Source organism: Acinonyx jubatus, chromosome E3 (genome assembly GCF_027475565.1).
Source record: "Acinonyx jubatus isolate Ajub_Pintada_27869175 chromosome E3, VMU_Ajub_asm_v1.0, whole genome shotgun sequence".
NCBI classification, from domain to species: domain Eukaryota; kingdom Metazoa; phylum Chordata; class Mammalia; order Carnivora; family Felidae; genus Acinonyx; species Acinonyx jubatus.
Window position 1 is genome coordinate 18161799 of NC_069398.1, and position 18283 is coordinate 18180081.

General features: G+C 46.5%; 1 protein-coding gene across 2 annotated transcripts in view; it reads left to right on the top strand.

Annotated features, from left to right (window-relative positions):
- Positions 1-1757: 1757 nt before the first annotated feature.
- SGF29 (SAGA complex associated factor 29) overlaps positions 1758-18283 on the top strand; it is a 31520-nt gene continuing 14994 nt past the window's right edge. The window contains exons 1-2 of one of the 2 annotated variants that reach the window (XM_053212956.1): positions 1758-1945; positions 6770-6867. The gene's annotated coding sequence lies outside the window, so the exon portion shown is untranslated. The remainder of the gene's footprint in view (positions 1946-6769; positions 6868-18283) is intronic. The other variant, XM_053212955.1, reaches the window with a different exon arrangement.

Below are 18283 nucleotides of genomic sequence, written 5' to 3' on the forward strand. Positions count from 1 at the left end.
GTCTCATTGGGCAGTTATACTTCCCAGAAAAATCCTCACATTGGCCGCTAGAGGACAGGCATGAGGCTGGTTGTCTGACGTAGCCAGTAGTTGGAGGCGATTTAAATGTTCATCACCACGGGTCCAGATAACTACAATGTGGATGTCCATTGAGAAAGACTGCACAGTTATTCTAAGTAACAGGCACATACAACAACAAGGACAAATCTTAAAAGTACAGGGCGGAGTGGAAAAAATAAGAAACTGAGGTTTATAGCACAATACCATTTAAGCAAATTAAAAATACATGCACCCTAAACAACACGCGTGTTTTGTAAAGACACACACACGCTGGGGAAGGGAGGAGGAGTGGAGAAGAGATAAAGGTCATAAACAGAGAAAACAAGAGAGAGGGTGTACTGAGCCCAGTGATTGTAGTCTGTCATAAAGCGAGTAATGAGTGACCCGACCTCCACATCTGGGAATAAACAAATAAAAAGCTCTTGCAGTTGTTGAACGAGGAGTAGAGACCCCTCAGACGAGGGTGCAAGTAGTGAAGACGATAAGTGTATGGAGTATGTTTTATGAATGAAACATACAAAACATATTAACAGCACCTGGTACATAGTAAGTCCCCAACAATGTGAACTGTTATTATTTATTATTTAACCAAGCTACATGGAATTTCTTGGTCAGCACTAGGAAATTTACTGATAGATCCCTTCTATTCCCCTCAGGAGGGGTGACCTTGCCCAAAACAATGTATTCTTTGCTAATAATATCCTTTTTTTCTGCTCCCTCTCCACTTCAAAAACCTTTCCTTTTCTTCAGCTCGGTGGGTGGGATGCTGCCCAATTCACGAACCGTTTCAATAAAGCCAATTTGACCTTCTAAGTTACTCAGTTGAATTTCTGTCGTTTGACAGTAGTAGTATAGGAGATTAAAGATAAATTCAAACAAACAAACAAACAATTGTGAGCTCCAAATCTCTTCTGAGGAGCAACTAAGGTCAGTATTTGACATTCAGGAGAAACAGCTCTTGAGACCTCCACAAACGCAAAATTTGTGATATCCTTGCCAGCATTAGCTTCATAAAATGCAGGATATAGGGCTGAGACTGGATAGATGGTCGTGCCATCATCATTGAGACAGAGATCACAAAATCAAAAAGAAGCTTGATGGGAGGGGGGAATGATGCATTAATTTGGGGCTGAAACAGTTTGTGTTGAAGTCTGCGATCCTTCTAAGTGCACACGAAAATATTGAGGGCCTACTTTGCGCCCTCATAGGTACTAGGAATGTGCTAGGTACTGGGAACACATAGGTGAACAAAACAGATGATCCTAACCTTATTGGGCTGGCAAGTGTATCAAATAATCAAACGACATAAAATGTACTTCTAAACTTTGGCAGGGGTTATGTAAGAAGTTATAAGACACTGGTATGTAAACCAATATAGTTAAACATTTACTCACGTCCTTAATAGGTTCCTGAGAAGACTCCCTGAAAGGGCAATTTCTGGGTCTAAGGATCTGTTTGTTTTAATTTATTCAAACTTTTTAAAATAGAATTTATCTTTTGGAGCAACCTGTGGTTTCACACACACAAATTTTTTTTTTATTATCTTATAGAGGCTTTAGGGAATGAGAGGCTACTGAAAACAGACAAAGGCCTTAGTTTGTTAAAATAAGGTCCAACGGCGGACTCCGGACTAGGGTGACAAAGTAAAAACTACATTTCCCAAGGAGCAGCGCGGCACGTCACACGGGAAGGACGGCGCATGCGTGAAGGGGTTCGCGCTGCGACTAGCTCATAAAAGGAAAACAGCGTGTGTGGCTCTCGACGTGCCGCGAATCTTCGAACGTAAGGGCGTTAGCTAACGCTTTGAAAAGCATTCGAGGGACGCACCCGCTCCTGCCGTCGTAATTTCCAGCGCGACGTGCTTACTCGGTTCGTGGCTTGGCAGGTGGGGCTGGGTCGCGGTCTGGGGCCCCCGGGAAATGGCGGGAGCAAAGGGTTAGGGTCCCCGGTGCGTCCCTACTCCCGGGCCTTGCCGAGGCGGCTCTCGAGGGGCGGTGCGCACGCGCCCTGGGCGGGGAGAGGCGGGGCTGGAGGAGGGAGGGCCGGCGGTGTTTGAGTTTGCGCTGGCGCGCGCGGTGCGGGGCGCTAAGGCGGCGGAGGCGGGGTACTCAGCCCAGGTGAGGGAAGACAGCAGCCGAGGATGCGCCCCCCCTTAAGGAGATGACTTCATTCGCCCTCCAGAGACTTCCAGTTGCCTCCTCATCTGTCTGCGCCCGTTTACAGCCTAGGGCTTCAGTCTGTAGCTGACATCTCATCTCCAGGTCTCTTGAGAACCCACTCCAGTCTAGGCCCCCACCATTCCACTGAAATAGCACTTTGTCAAAGCCACCAATGATCGCAACGTCGCCAAATTCAGTTTTAACTTCGTTCGCACTCCCGTAGCAATTTTTGATGCAGTTCATCGTTGCCCCTTCTTGAAGCACGTTCTTCATTTGATTTGTGCAATAGCCACGTCTTTAGCCTCAGCTCTCTGGCTTCTCCTCTGCTGATTTCTTGTTCCTCTTCCTTATCTCTAATGATTACACCGCCCCCAGGCCTCATCCTGGATCTCTTCTCCGTGGTCACTTCCTAGGAGCTATCAATTTCAAGGCTTTAAATATAAATACTGTGTGTTGTGCTCTCAAATTTCTATCTGCAGCCCAGTGCTCTACCTTGAACTCCAGATTCTTATAGTCACCTCTCAAATGATATCTCTTAAAATGTCAAATCAGCATCTCAAACATGTACAAAACTGACATTTTAAGTTTTACCCTTCTCGTACCTTAACCTGTCTGACCATTCTTCCAGTTGCTCATGCCAAACACTGAGTTATTCTTGGTGTATTTTGTCCCCCTCCCCTTTCCTTCTCCAGTATATTATCATGTATTTGCCCTTGAGGCTTTGAAGTTTCACTATTGGGTGTCTAATTGTAGATTATTCTCTTTGGCACTTTGTCCTTTTTGCCTGAGAATTTGTGTTTTCGGTTCTTCGACATCCCTGTCATTGTTTATTCAAATTTATCTGTGTATCTACTCTGTCCTCTATGTCCCTTTTATTAAAAAAAAATTTTTTTTTTTTAATGTTTATGTATTTATTTTGAGAGAGTGCACATGTGCATGCAAGCCGGGGAGGGACAGAGAGAAAGAATCCCAAGCATGGAGCCCGACAGGATTCAATCCCACGAACCATGAGATCATGACCCGAGCCAATATCAAGAGTTGTTCCTTAACCAACTGAGCCTCCTGGGCGCCCCATCTCTATGTCCCTTTTAACTTTCACCTACAAATAAGTATATGGGACTATTTGTTTAATGTCTGTGTTCCTTTCTGGACTGTAAGTTTTGTACAGCAAGGCAGGGACTCTTTGCCTCATTCACTGCTGTATGTTCCTCATGCCTGGCACAGCAGTATTTAACAAATTATTGAATGAATTAATTTATAGAGAAAAAGTACCTCTTCTCCGTAAGTGGGAGTAGATTGTCTTTCTTAGAGTATGTTTATAGGAACTATTTTTTTTTTCTGGGATTGGAGAGAAGGTATTGACTAACCCAGCTTCAGAATTGGTGCATGCTTCTAAGCTGAAAGACTGTTTTAAGAGATTTCCAGGATTCAGCTCCCATAATCTATTTTGAAGACTTAGTAGGTGCCAGGCCCTGTGCTAGTTGCTGGGAATATAGGGACGAATACGCCTGCTTCTCTGTCTTCTGAGAGTTTGTGGTCTGCAGGAGAGACAAGTTAATGCAAGTGTCTCGTGCGTGTGTGACAGGTGCAAGAACAGAAATTTGTGTACTGTGCTTTGGAAATTTTGATTGCCCTTGGCATCAGGGCACCTGAGCAGGGCCTGGGACAGCCAGATCCCCCTGCCATTCTCTTCTGGCTGCAAGCAGCTTTGTTCTTTTACACGAGGACACAAATAACATCATAAATACTATGTTCTGTGTATGCTGTGGTGTGAGAAATGTTGGCAAGTACTGCCGTGAAAGTATTAACTTGGCTGCCATTTGATTTGCACCTGAAAGACGAGCAAATTTGAGACCCACGGAGAGGTAGGGAAAGGATTAAAGGACCTGAAGCATGAAAGTCTGTGCTTGCTTGGGATGGGGACACTGGAATTGCTTACTGCAATTGCTGTATGGTATTGCTGTTTGAGAGGGGCTGGCTGTCCAGGATCTGAAGTGGTGCCTTGAAAGTGTTTTGTCGGGGCACCTGGCTGGCTCAGTTGGTGGAGTGTGTGACTCTTGATCTCGGGGTTGTGAGTTCAAGCCCCACGTTGGGTATAGAGATTGCTTAAATAAACAGACTTTTTAAAAAATCTTAAAAAAAGAAGTGTTTTGTAAACCACAGTGTGTGTTTTATAAATACCTGGCCCAGCACGAGGCACCCTGTTCTCAGTGGGTAGGTCCATTAGAATTCATAGTTTTAGTGACCCAGCTTTCTGGAGCTGGAAACAGGGGCATGTAGTAAGTCAGCCTTTTAAACCTCATTTCTAAATTTGTGTACAAAGAGTCTTACAAGTGTTTTAAAAATGAATCTTCTATAGGATCCTATATCATTTGCATTGGAAAAAATACCCAGTATACATCACTTCAGGATTTGTGGTCACTCTATCTGTGGAGGGGAAGCTACTTTGTTGAACATTATACCAATAGGTTTGGGATGTTGATCATGAGCCTTAAGGCTTAGGTCATAGAGTCAGACAGATCTGGATTTGAATCCCACCTCTTCCACTTATTACTTGTGTGACTTCAGTAAAGTCACTGATTTCTCCAAGACTCCTGTTTCCACAGTGTTAAATGAAGAGCAGTTTAGATGGAGTCATCTACATAAAAGTGCTTAGCTCATAGTAGGTATTCAGTAAGGAATAGCTGTCAGTGTTTGTCGTAGATTCTAAATCTAAAGTTCTCTCTTGGCCAGCAAGAGAGCAGACGCAGGATTAAAAGCAAGAGATGGCTAATGTCTGCGAAAAGACAAGACCCCGAATAAGGGTCCTTGCTCCGTATTTATTAAGATCAGAAGGCATACAAACGTGATGGGCATGCACAAAAAGACAATGAATCTGTGAACATTAACTCATGGGCATGAGGGAAAGGGGGTTTTGAAGACCCACGGTGTTTGAGGTTTGGGTCAATCCTGGCACCAGGCAGATGGGCAGATGGTTGTTAATGGCAGACAGGAGGCGCAATGTCTGTTTATCTTAGCTAGCCTAGGGGATAAGGCAGATAGGGGAAATAACCTCAGGGTTAACAAGGCACCTTTTCTTTTGCTAATCAGCTCTGCTCTGGGCTGCTTCACCCACAGCAGCAGAGGTCTATAGCCCTATTTACCTGTTTACTTAACTTGGTCCTTCCCTCCTGTGAAAGCAGCTTTACTGCTATAGTACTAAATTGGGGGGCACTTTTGTCCTGAATACCTAATCTTGCTTACTTCATATACCTTTGTGTTGGGGGCCTTTGCCCCCCTCTCTATTCTAGGGGCCTTTGCCCCCTACCACGGCTATTCTGGGGGCCTTTGCCCCTCTCCTACTCTATTCTGGGGGCCTAATCTTGTCTACTCAAGCTTGGGTAAGAGCATCCTATGGCTTTGTAATTCTTTATGCCTTGTTAACCCACTGGTGCAAGCCCAGGGAATTTCTAAACTTATTTCCCACAATTGTTACCTTTATGTTTATCAGATGCCACTATGAATCGCCATCCTATTGGTGACTCTTTCAGTGCAATCTTTTTTTTTTTTTTTTAACTTTTTTTTTCAACGTTTTTTATTTATTTTTGGGACAGAGAGAGACAGAGCATGAACAGGGGAGTGGCAGAGAGAGAGGGAGACACAGAATCGGAAACAGGCTCCAGGCTCTGAGCCATCAGCCCAGAGCCTGACGCGGGGCTCGAACCCACGGACCGCGAGATCGTGACCTGGCTGAAGTCGGACGCTTAACCGACTGCGCCACCCAGGCGCCCCTCTTTCAGTACAATCTTAATAACAGTTGATTGACAGTTTCTAGTAGACGAAATGGTCTTACTTCGTGATCTCTTTTGCTAATGAATAAGCCGAAGTCCTTACAAAGTTTGAAATTGGGAGGGAGAACATAGATTTTAGAGTTTGCAGTTTTGTAACTACCTGTTATTTCCTGAGTTACCGAGCATAATTTAACCACTCTGAACTTCAGGTTCCCCAGCTATATAGAGGGTGTGCTTAGGCGATTGTTAGGTTTCAATGAGAATGATGTATGTAAGCTCTGGTCTAGAAGCATGGTAGGTAGTAGGGGAAAGAAATCTGCATCTCCTTAATTTTTTCAAACCAATTGATGAATGTAGATTGTTGTTGAGCGTGGCTACATTGAGAGTATGGGATCTGAGTGTAGGGTCTTAGATGCCTGCCTTCCCTTTGATTCAGAACAAAGCTCTGTCTTAAGCCCTGTGGGATTGATGTTAGAGTGGTTTAAGTATAGAATGTTTGGATTTGTTGGTATGAGGCCTTGGCTTCTAGACAGGGTGCTAGAGAACAGGTTTAGACTGAGTGGTTAGCGGTTAACACGTTCTTTGTCTTTATAATTACCTATTATATTAGGCTTCTCAGTTGCAGATAACAAAAAGCTAACCCAAACTAGTCCAAGGAGAAAAGTAGTATCCATTAGACTCTAACTGAAAAGTCCTGGGTATACCAGCCTCAGGCACAGTTATATCCCAAAACCTAAGTTATGTCACCAGGAATTTTTTTTTTCTTTTAATGTCTTTCAGCTCCACTTTTCTCCATGTTGACTTCTGTCTCAGACAGGCAAAAGCCTCCATCAGTTCCAGGCTTTCCTGCTACTCTGTTAACAACCAACTGAAAGAAGGTATCTCTTTTCAGATAGCTTCCAGCAAAAGATCTTTTTTCCCCCTAATTTCTGTCTAATTTTAATTAAAACAATTATTTAAAATTTTTTCAAACATTTATTTTTTTGAGAGACAGAGCACTAGGGAGGCAGGAGCAGAGAGAGAGAGAGAGAGTCACAGATTCTGAAGCAGGCTCAAGGCTCCAAGCTGTCAGCACAGAGCCCAACATGGGGCTCGAACCCATGAACCGTGAGATCATGACCTGAGCTGAAGTTGGATGCTTAACCGACTGAGTCACTCAGGCGCGCCCCAGCAAAAGCTCTTAAATTGATTTGGGCCAGACTTAGGTCACATTCCTCTTCCTGAGCTAGTCATGGCGGTCAGAAAGAGTGGAATACTCTTGTGGGCCCAGGTCATATACCCATCTTGGAGCCAAGGTGAAGGACATTTTCTCGAAGGAGAAATTGGCAGTACTGTTACCAAAATGGAGAGAAAAGGTGATGGGCATACACTGAGAGGTTGCTTCTAGTAATGATGGAGGAGCTCAGATCAGGCCAACCCTCTCACAGACGATGACCATAACTCGTACAAATTAAAACAAAACAAAAACCCATTAACTGGAGTCAGTGGAGCAGGAGCTGACCCCCAGAAGGGAGTGGCACTGATGAGGTCTTCTCAATGTCTTGTTACGTGATACTCATCTTGAAAAGATAGCCACGCAGAGGGAGTTCCAGTTTTTTTTTATGTTTGTTTATTTTTGAGAAAGAGAGAGACAGAGTGCAAGCAGGGGAGGGGCAGAGGGAGAGGGAGACACAGAATCCGAAGCAGGCTCCAGGCTCTGAGCTGTCTGTCAGCACAGAGCCTGATGCGGGGCTCGAATTCGTGAACTGCGAGATCATGACCTGAGCCGAAGTCGGATGCTCAACCGACTGAGCCCCCCAGGTGTCCCCCCAGATTCTTGATATAAAAGTCATTTTACTTAAATGTCCCACCCACCGATGAATGGAAAAACAAAATCCATACCAGTGGGGTATTATTCAGCCATAAAAGGAATGAAATACACATGTATAGCAGGAATGAACCTTGAAAATATTGTGCTAAGTGAAAGAAGCCAGTCCCCAAAGGCCACATAGTGGGTGATTTTGTTTCTATGAAGCATCTAGAACAGGCAGATCTGTAAAGTCAGAAAGTAGAATAAACAGTTTCCAGTGGCTAAGGGGAGTGACTGCTGATGGGGACAGGTTTTTGGGGTGTACAGGCTTTGGGGGTCCTGAAAATAATTCTGAAATTAGGTCACGGTGATGGTGGCACAACCTTTTGAATATACTAAAAGGCCGCTGAATTGAACATGTAAAGGAAGCCACATAAGCACATGGGAAGGTGCTCAGCATCAGTGGTCACCAGAGAAGTCTAAATTAAACCCACAATGGAAAACCACTTCACACTAGCTAGAATGGCTAAATTTTCTTAAATAAAATGAAAACAACAACACTGTATGTCATCAGGCATGTAGAGCAACTAAAACTTCCATATGTTGTTGGTGGGAAGCCGGTACACCTTCTCAGGAACAGGGTCTGGTCTGGCGGTTTCCTGTAAAATTAAGTATCCACCTCAGACCTAAGCACTTTAGAGAAATGAACATATGTCCGAAAACAGACTCACATGTGACTGCTCGTGACAGTTTTATTCACAGTGGCCCCGAACTGGGAATCACCCAGGTGCCACCAAAGCGAGGGCTGGTTAAAGAAACAGGTTTTTTCATACAGGAGAAGGCTGCTGGGCAGTGGAAAGAAACAGACTCCTGATACACATACCACCACCGATGAATCTCAAAAACATGTTGAGAGAATCCGGACCCTAAAGATGGTGGATGGCATGATTACATTTCAGTGAAATTCTAGAACAGGTATAACTAATCGATAGTGAAAAATGTCAGAATGGTGGTTCCCTCTGGGTAGAAATAGAAGGTGGGGCTTTTTTTGTTTGTTTGTTTTTTAAGAGCATGAGCAGGATAGAGGAACAGAGGGAGAGAGAGAGAATCTTAAGCAGGCTCTGCGCTCAGCATGGGTCTGACCTGGGGCTTGATCGTATGACCCTGGAATCATGACCTAAGCCCGAATCAAGAGCGAGATATTCAACAACTGAGCCACCCAGGCGCCGCGGAAGTTGTGGCTTCTAAACCGATTGGAAGAAGAGAGTGCTAGGAGCCAAAAAGTGTATAGTGTTGGGCCTTGCCTCAGAATTCAGAAGAATGCCTGAAACCTTGCAGGGATTGCCTGGCCTCCCAGGGTTAAGAACAGTGATGGATCAGCTGGGGCCTTTGGACTCTGATAACAGGCAGCTTGGGCTCAAAGCCATGTCCTCCCAGCTGGGAGCTCTGGCCTTTCAGCCAAGTTCCAGTGCCCGGTGCTTGGTTCCCACAGGCTCTGGTGTTGCAGATGTTTTCTGGGGAAGTCCAAGTTCACAACCGACTGGATCCAGTTAGTGGGAGTTTGTTGTAAAATCATAAAATGAGGTGGTTCTCCCAAGCAAGGCGCCACCCAGCAGGCAGAGCTCACCCAGGAGAGCACTCCTCCATGGTGTGGTCTTTGTGCGGGCCATCCGCTCAGAGCTGCTCCCCTCAGGCTCGGGATACATCAGTGTTTTCTTTTGCTTGTGCCTTTGACTGCTTCGCTCGACTTAGCATAGTCCCTGTTTTTTCCTGACAGTTCCCTGAGCCACATCTGCGGACAGAGAGGGGGAAACTCATGTCCACTAAGTGTGTGTGTTGTCCCAGGCACTGCCTGGACCTTACTTGTGTTGTTAATCCTCCAGTGGGTGCTCTGGTCTTTATGGAGACTCAGAAAGGTTAAGGAGCGCCCACGGGGTGAGTAAAAGGCCTCATGAGAACTTAATGTTCCCTGTTCTGTCCCCTTTCCCCTCCTTGGAATGCTCCTAAAATATGCATGGCCGTTCATTTCTCTGATGACTTGTTGGTGGCGTATTTCATTTCTTTTTGTGACTTGATGCGTTTGGGCATGCGGGAATGCTGTTTGCCTCTTCCTGTGTTTACCAGAATAGTTTCTGATAAACAGCTGCCAAGCCCTCCTATGTTCTAGGCTTTGTTTCGGGTGCCAAGGCACAGAGATGACTAACACTCAGTTCTTGTACTTAAGGGGCTGGAAATCCTAGAAGTGGGCTCCTACACAAATAGAAAACAGTTTTACAAGAGCAAGTGCACTCTGATTGCAGTTATATTGCATGTACAGGGAGCGGCACACAAAATGAAAATCATTTAGGTTGCTGAGGTTTACTTTAATAATTCTTTAATAATTCTTATACTATTTTTTTGTCTGCTAAATTAGGAAAAAATGGAAAGAGAGGTGTGGCCAGAGTGCTCTGGGGCCCAGGGGCGTTCCTCACTGCTGAGTGGTTAAGGAGTGCCTCAAAGAAGAGAGGGCATTTGAGCAGGAAGAACATGCTGGCATTTGTCTGTTAGGTTTGGGGGCAAGGGGCATCCGGGTAGTGGAAAAGCTTGATGGTCCACTTGCAGAGGTGACTGGTTCCAGAGAAAGCAGTCGTTCGTTGTATAATCGAGAGATTAGCTTTTCCCGGGCGGGGCACTACCCAGCGGACAAGGCGACCCTCCGGAATGCTGTTCTCCATCTCAGCACTTCACAGTGTTTCACACTGGATAGAAATGAGGGGAGACGAAAGCATTTTAAAAACTACCAGTCACCATTTATACGTGAGGGGATCCCGATGATTGGTATAGGGGCTGAGTGTCGGAGGCCAAAGGTCTCCAAAAACGGGGCCCACCCCCCACTGCTGCTTGCTGGTTGCAAGATTAGGCCCTGACTGCTTTGCTCTTTGACCTCCTTCTTCCCCTCCAGACCACGTGGGTCAGCTTTCAAATTTCAGTGTGCTGAAAGTTTCAAGCTCCATCACGTGTGTGTGTGTGTGTGTGTGTGTGTGTGTGTGTGTGTGTGTCTGTGTCTGTCTCTGCATCTTCCATTTGCAAAAGGTTTTCTGAGATACATGCTTTTTTTCCTGTGTATGCATAGGATACCTCTGGAGAAATACCCAAGAAACAGTAGGGGTTACTTCTAGAGGTGGGAGATTTCATTGTACTTCTGGAATCATTTGAATTTTTTTTTATTATGTGCATATGTTAAAGGTTTTTTTTTTTTTTTTTCCTTAAGAGGAACAGGCTTTGTGTCCAGCCACAGTGAGGCACAGCAATGGGTGATATTGTGATAATGTGATGAGAGCCCCAACTAAGACAGTGACAGGTGGGGTGGAAGGGAGGGGCCGGGTTTGGGAGAAATTTCTGAGGCAAAATCCCTAGGAATGGAATGGGGTGGATCAGGGAGATGTGGGGTTGCAGGTGGCCAAGAAGGAGGAGTGGATGCCTCTGAGATGTGAGGCCTGGGAGGCTGGCTGGGCAGCGATGGGTGCCATCAAACCACATCTGGAAGGCAGAGCAGAGCAGGAAGTGTGAGTTGTCTGAGGGGCATCTCGGGCCCTCAGCTGGCAGCTCAAAATCTGAGCTGGGAACCTTGGGGGTCATGGTTGATGGAGGAATCTGGAAGTTTCAGAATATGGGGCCTTACAGCAGATGAGTTACCCAGGGAGCTTAGAGACTGAGAGGGGGGTCCTGGAGTAGCCGTCCTGTGGGTTGGAGGAGGGGGCAGCAAAAGGACCGCACAGGGTGGTTGGAGAAATAGGAGGGACCTCAGGCCTGGAAGCTCAGCCAAGCTTTGAGAAGCAGCATGTGGTCAGGTGTTCAGGGCAGCAGAAAGGTCCAGGAGCTAACAGGAGATCACTGGGGACTGGGCGGGAGGAGCCATGCTGTGTCGGGCTGAGGTGTGAATGGGAATAGAAAATGAGGACAGTGGGTACGTGTGGAGCCCTGTGCTAGGTATCGAGGATCTAGTGATCCCCACCCTCAAGAGAGGAGACAAAAACACACAAAGAGAATTTGAATATGATTTGATAGGCACTATGTATGGTAGAGAGATGCACAGGATAATTCGAGGCCACAGAGAAAGGTGACAAGTCAGCCTAGGAGACAGGTTTCTGACCGTGGCTGGTGAAGGGAGATGGTATATGAGCCAGATCCTAGAGAGTAAGTAGTTAAATTGGGCCGAGGATTAGGGATGTCCTGCTTGCAGGAAGCACATCCCAGATGGAGGGAACAGCATGGGGATAAGAAATGTGACATGGGGTGTGGTCAAAAGCAGGAGTGTGAAGTGTCTGGAGTATGAAGTGTGAGGCAGGCAGGGTAACGAGAGGAGATAGGTAGGAATGGGGGGCCAGGGATGGAGGCCTCTTCCGTCGAGTCTGTGTTGTGGGTAAGGACTTGATGTACCCTGGAGGCGCGGGTTGAAAGCGTTTGGCAGGGGAACGTGGCCACGCTTGTCTTTCAGATGGGTGGTGCCGCGGCCGTGTCGAGGGTGGATTTGATGGAGAGGAAGATGCAGAAGGCGGTGCTGTGTAAGTTACCGGGAGGCCATTGGTGTGGTGGGAAACAGTGACTGAAGGCTAAGAAGGGGGCAGTGAGTCAACAGGAGCAGTGACCGATTGGACAGGGGATTGAGGGAGAAGGTGGTTTGAAAACAGCTGTTTTCAGCACAGGCAGCTGAGTGGCTTCTGGACATGCCGTCAGGGAAGGAGCGAGCTAGCACACAGGAGTTTTAGGGGTGGAGTGGGTGGAGTGGGTAGGGAGGGATGAGTTGGGTTTTGGACATACAGGTTTTTTTGTTTTTTTTTTTAAGTTCTATTGAGCTATAATTCACATACCATACAATTCACCCAAAGTGCACGATTCATTGTTGGTTTGTTGTTGTTGTTTCACTGATTTGTACAGCCATCACCGGTATTTTAGAATGGTTTCTGGACAAATTGATTTAAAATCTTTCTGAAATAGTAGAAAATTTCTAGCGTATAGGAGAGACTCATACAAGGAATGTCTGTGTCAGGCATAGGGATTTGGGGTCTTCTCTGGTAGGGCTGTCCAGCCGGCATGAAAATAAGGTTCTGAATCTTGGGGAAGCTGTGGGGGCTGGAGGTAGATTTGGGAGTTGGTGCCATGTGGCTCATAGTTGATAATACGAGGGAAGAAGCCTTTGCTTAACAACAAAGTTTGGGAGAGTTGATGTGGGAAGTTCACAGTGGACCTTACTGCGGGGGCGAGGGGTGGGGAGAGGGTCAGGGCAGGAGAGAGGTGGTGTGTCAAGTAGAATTATTATCAAGTTCTTGCCAAGTCCTTGACACCACTTACCAGTGGTGGTTATTGATGTGAGGGGATTGCTGATGAAAGCAGAGGTGTTTGTTCTTGCCTGAGGAGCTCCCAGTCTGGTTGGGGAAGAAAAGCCAGTTTATAAAGGTAGGTTGGAAAGTCTAGATAGGAAGAGTCCAACAGGAGACACGTTTGGCTTATTTAGGGACAGTCAGGCAAGACCAGGCTTGAGCTGATCCTTGCAAGTGTAAGCTTTGGAGGAAGGGCATGCCCTTCAGCCTCTCTGGAAGGGAGGGGTGGTGGAAGGGACCTCCATGTCAAGTGTTTGTAGATGGGACGGGCTGGAAGGAATGTTCGAAAATGATGATGGGATAGGCTGGAAGGAATGTTCGCAAATAATGAGGGCTGCCACTGTGTGTATCTCAGGGCCGGATCCCGTCCCTCAACTGCCCGTGTCTTCTTCAGATGCAGCCCTGTTCTCTGGCCCTTGGTCTTGTTCTCAGCATGCTTCTAGAAGCCCCTCAGCCAGCGTACTCCCATTTCCCCACCCGAAGCCTCCCCCCCCTGCATCCACACTGCCTTCCCCTCAGGCCTCCACCCTCTCTGGTGCCACAGCTCTGGCAGGAGGTAGTTGTGTACATGTGCTTCTCCTGCATGGTGGCTCCTGTCTCTCCCATTGCCTGTTTCCTGAGGTCCTAGTAAAGTCCTGACTGAGACCACTCCCGAGTCCTTTCCTGTAACATCTGGGGGCAGGTGGATGGGGTGGCGGCCAGGGCAGGGTGGGGTGGGGGAGAGACCTGGAAGTGTATACGGCGGCAGCCAGGCTCGAGCCCCAAGGAGCGCCAGCATTTGCAGGACAGGCCGGCGAGAGGCCGGTGCAGGAGAGGAGTGGAGGCTGACCACGCAGGACGGAGGCCCTGACGCCAGGGGAAGAGGCAGTGGGCACCTGTGTCCAGCGGATGCAGGCAGGGGAAGGATCTAATTCTTTGACCTGTGCGATTCCTGGTTCTCCCGAGAGCATCATCGCTGGGCTGGGGAGGACGGAAGCTAGACTGAAGTGGGTTGCGAAGTCAAATGGGGGCGAGGACTAGAAGCACAAGCTTGGACCACTTCTGAAGTTTTGCCGTGAAGAGACGAGGTGGGGAGCTGGAGGGGAGTGTGGGGTTTGGAAACTCTTACATATTTAATTTTTAAGATGGGCTCTCCTAAAGTATGCTCGGGTGCCATACGGCGTAGGAAAGGGGCGTCAGCCGGCCCAAGAGGAGATGGGATTCAGAGCACAGATGACAGGTTGCTCTTCACTAAGTGCAGAGGTGACCGGTGCTGCTGCACTTAGCTTGTCCTGTTCATGGTGGGAACAGGGTCTCTGGCTTCTCTTCTGACCAGAGTGGGAACTTGGGACTTCAGCTAGGGGGGCTCAGACCCGGGTCTGAGGGCAGCAGCAAAAACATTGAAAGAGAGAGAAAGGTTGAAATGTCAGACAGACTTGCCGGGAACGACACCGATTTACGGGACAGCATTGTGGGCACGCCTGCCGCCGGTGTTTGTGGTGGCACAGCGTAAAGTCAGATGCACCCGTCCGGTTGTGGGGCTCGCCCCAATTTTACCGTGCACCGGTGTGGGCAGGTCCACGGCAGGTGGCTCCACCCAGGGTTCCTGCTTTACTTAGCGGGAGAGAACAACTCTTTTCCACGCGAATCCATCCTCCTTGGGATCTTTCCACTGAGCTCTCCTTCCGTCCACACCTTCACCTTTGTTGTAGCTCACTGGGGGGGTCTTTCTCCTTCCTCTTTTCTCACTCAGCAGATCAGTTCCTTCATGCTGATCATTCTCAAGTTTGTACGCTTCTAATCTCTAAACTCTCTAAACTCGAGATCCATTATTTCATGCGATTCTAGCTAATGCAGCTGGACTTTTTTTTTTAAGGGACATGTTCTTCCCTGTATTAAAATGTATTATGTAAAGCTGTGGTGGTAAAAAATAGTGTTGCATGTGGGAAAATGTGTCTTGTGTCCCAAGCAATCAGGAAAAATAGATAAATTGGACTGTATAGACATTTAAAAATGTATTTCAAAGACAAAAATAAAGACAACCCAATAAAAATGGGTAAAGGGCAGTTCTCCAGAGCAGACACACAAATGGCTAATAAACAGGTGAAAACACGTCCAGCATCATTAGCCATGGGGGAGATGCAAATCAAAACTGCTAGTTAACTTTTCAACCCCACTAGGAGCGCTGTGATCAGAAAGACAGTTACACGCACTGCTGCAGATGTAGGGATATCGGAACCCTGGTGCTTTGCTGCTGGGAATGTAAAATGGTGCGCCCACTTTGGAAACCGTCTGGCAGCTCCTCAAAAGGTTAAACCTAGAGTTACCATACAACCCAGCAGTTCCACTCCTGGGTATAGACCGAGAAAATGGAAACATGTCCACAGAAAAGCTTGTCCACGACTGTTCATAACAGTGTTATTCTCATTAGCCAAAAGTGAACACAACCCAAATGTCTACCAGTTGATGGATTAATATACAAAGTGTGGTGTATGCAAGCAGAGGAATATTATTCAACAATGAGAATAAATGAAGTGCACAATAGGAAAATCTATAGAGGGGCGCCTGGATGGTTCAGTCGGTTGAGTGTCCGACTTCGGCTCAGGTTGTGATTTCGCTGTCCGTGAGTTTAAGCCCCGTGTCAGACTCTGTGCTGACAGCTCAGAGCCTGGAGCCTGTTTCGGATTCTGTGTCTCCCTCTCTCTCTCTGCCCCTCCCCCACTCATGCTCTGTCTCTGTCTCTGTCTCTCTCTCTGTCAAAAATAAATAAACATTTAAAAAAAATTAAAAAAAATCTATAGAAACAGAAATAGATTAGTGTTTACCTGAGGCTGGTGGCTGGGCGTGGGGAGGTATATCTATCTAAAATTAACAACTCAGTGAATTTCAGTATATTCAGAGTTGTGCAGCTGTCACCACAATCAGTTTTAGAACGTGGTCATCCCCTGGCTAAAAAGCCCCGTACTCATTAACAGTCCCTTTCCCCCTAACCACACTCCCGCCACCCCCCCCGCCGCCATTTTCTGTGGATTTACCTAGATGATATTTCATCTAAATGGAATCGTACAGTAGGTAATGCAGTCTGTCGTGTGTGGCTTCTTTTACTTAGCATAAGGTTTTCAAGGTTCACCTGTGTTGTAGTATGTGTCATACTTCGTTCCTTTTATTGTTGAATCATATCTGCCTTTGTGTGAACAATACCACTTTCCTCAATTCGTAGGATTTCTCCACATCCTCACCAACACTTGTTATGTCTCTTTTTAATGTGAAATGATACTTCCTTGTGGTTTTGATTTGTATTTTCTTGATGGCTAGTGATACTGAGTATCTTTTCATGTGCTTTTTGGCCATTTATATATCTTCTTTGGAGAACTGTCTATTCAGATCTTTTTTAAGTTTATTTATTGAGAGAAAGAGAACAAGTGGGGAGGGGCAGAGAGAGAGGGGGACATAGGATCCAAAGCAGGCTCCGTGCCAATAGCGGAGAGCCTGATGCGGGGCTCGAACTCATGAACTATGAGATCATGACCTGAGCTGAAGTCAGATGCTTAACCGACTGAGCCACCTAAGTGCCCCAGATCATTTTTGTATATGGTCTGAGGAAGGGGTCAAAATTCATTCTTTTACATATGGATACCTAGTTGTCCCAGTACTGTTTGTCAAAAAGACTATTCTAGTTGTCTTGGCACCCTGGTTGGAAATTAATTGACCGTAGGTATGAGGGTTTATTTCTGGTCTCTCGATTCTGTGTCATTGATCGATAGGTCTATCCTTATGCCAGTACTGCATCGCCTTGATTGCTATAGCTTTGTGTAGTGCATTTTGTAATTGGGAAAACATCTTTATATTCGAGATTGTTTTGTCTATTCTCGATCCCTTGAGTTACCAAATGGATTTTAGGATGATCTTGTTAATTTCTGCAAAGAAGCCAGCTGGGATTGCACTGAAAATGATGAGGGACAGAAGCAGGAAGATGTTTACCCTTATCCAGGAAGCTGACCTAAAGCCTGCATAGTTTTGATACAGATCAAATACATGCTGGTTACTACATTCTGTAAGGGTCTCGCGACTGCCTCTATATCTCCAATAGTTAATATCGAACTGAATGACAAAGGAATCTTGCAAAAGTAATTTTACGAGTAGACATTCAAAGAAATTCGAAGAAATTTTGGTAATCTGATATTCCCAGCATGCCTCCTTTCCTATGATTACTGAGTATATATAACCACCAGCCTCACACAGCAAAAGTACAGCACCTTCTGCCCATGGGTCGGGTTCCCATGCTACTTAAATACACTTAGTAAGTTGCACTTCAGCGGCTCAAGAATTCTTTCTTTACTGTTGGCCTCAACCCCCACATAATTTTTGGTAGCCTGTACGGGGACAGTGATGAAAGAAATTCAGGAGCTTCAGTGCGGCTTGGTAAGTCTTCTTTACCCCCAGTATTTGTTTCTTACTTGTTCTTTTTCGGAGATGTCCTGAATAGTATGACTCTCCAGAATGTGCCTTGTCCAGGTGCTCAGGAGAGAACCTGTGCCTGTGGCTACACTACAGGGAGGGACAAACTTCTGCCCCCCAGCTGGACACTGGTACCTTGGCCGTAACAGCGTTGGTCAGAAATCAGGCTCTCCCTGTTTTACTGGTTTATTTATTTATTTTTTTTAGTGTTTGTTTATTTTGGGGACTGAGAGAGACAGAGTGTGAGCAGGGGAGGGGCAGAGAGAGAGGGAGACACAGAATCCGAAGTAGCCTCAGGCTCTGAACTGTCTGCACACAGCCTGACGCAGGGCTCAAACTCAGGAGCCATGAGATCATGACCTGAGCCGAAGTCAGACACTTAACTGACAGAGCCACCCGGGAGCTCCTGTTTTGCTGTTTTTTATAATGTTTGTATTCTTCTTGGGCTTGGGATGGCCATACATGTCATTAGGGTGGCTGCCAACCTTCAGACCCCCTAAATAGACCAGTGTGATCCCTCGATGAGCATAAAATTCAAGATACATCTTCTTGTGTGCTTCCCGAAAGGGACAGGTGGGAGCTCTTCCCATTTGGGGCACTCACCCAACAGGGGACCCCTCCCTTGGGACTGGATCACGGCTAAAACTCATGAGAAAGTTGCCCAGGTTAGGTAGGAGTTCCACACTGCCATCTTTTCATGTCTCTCAT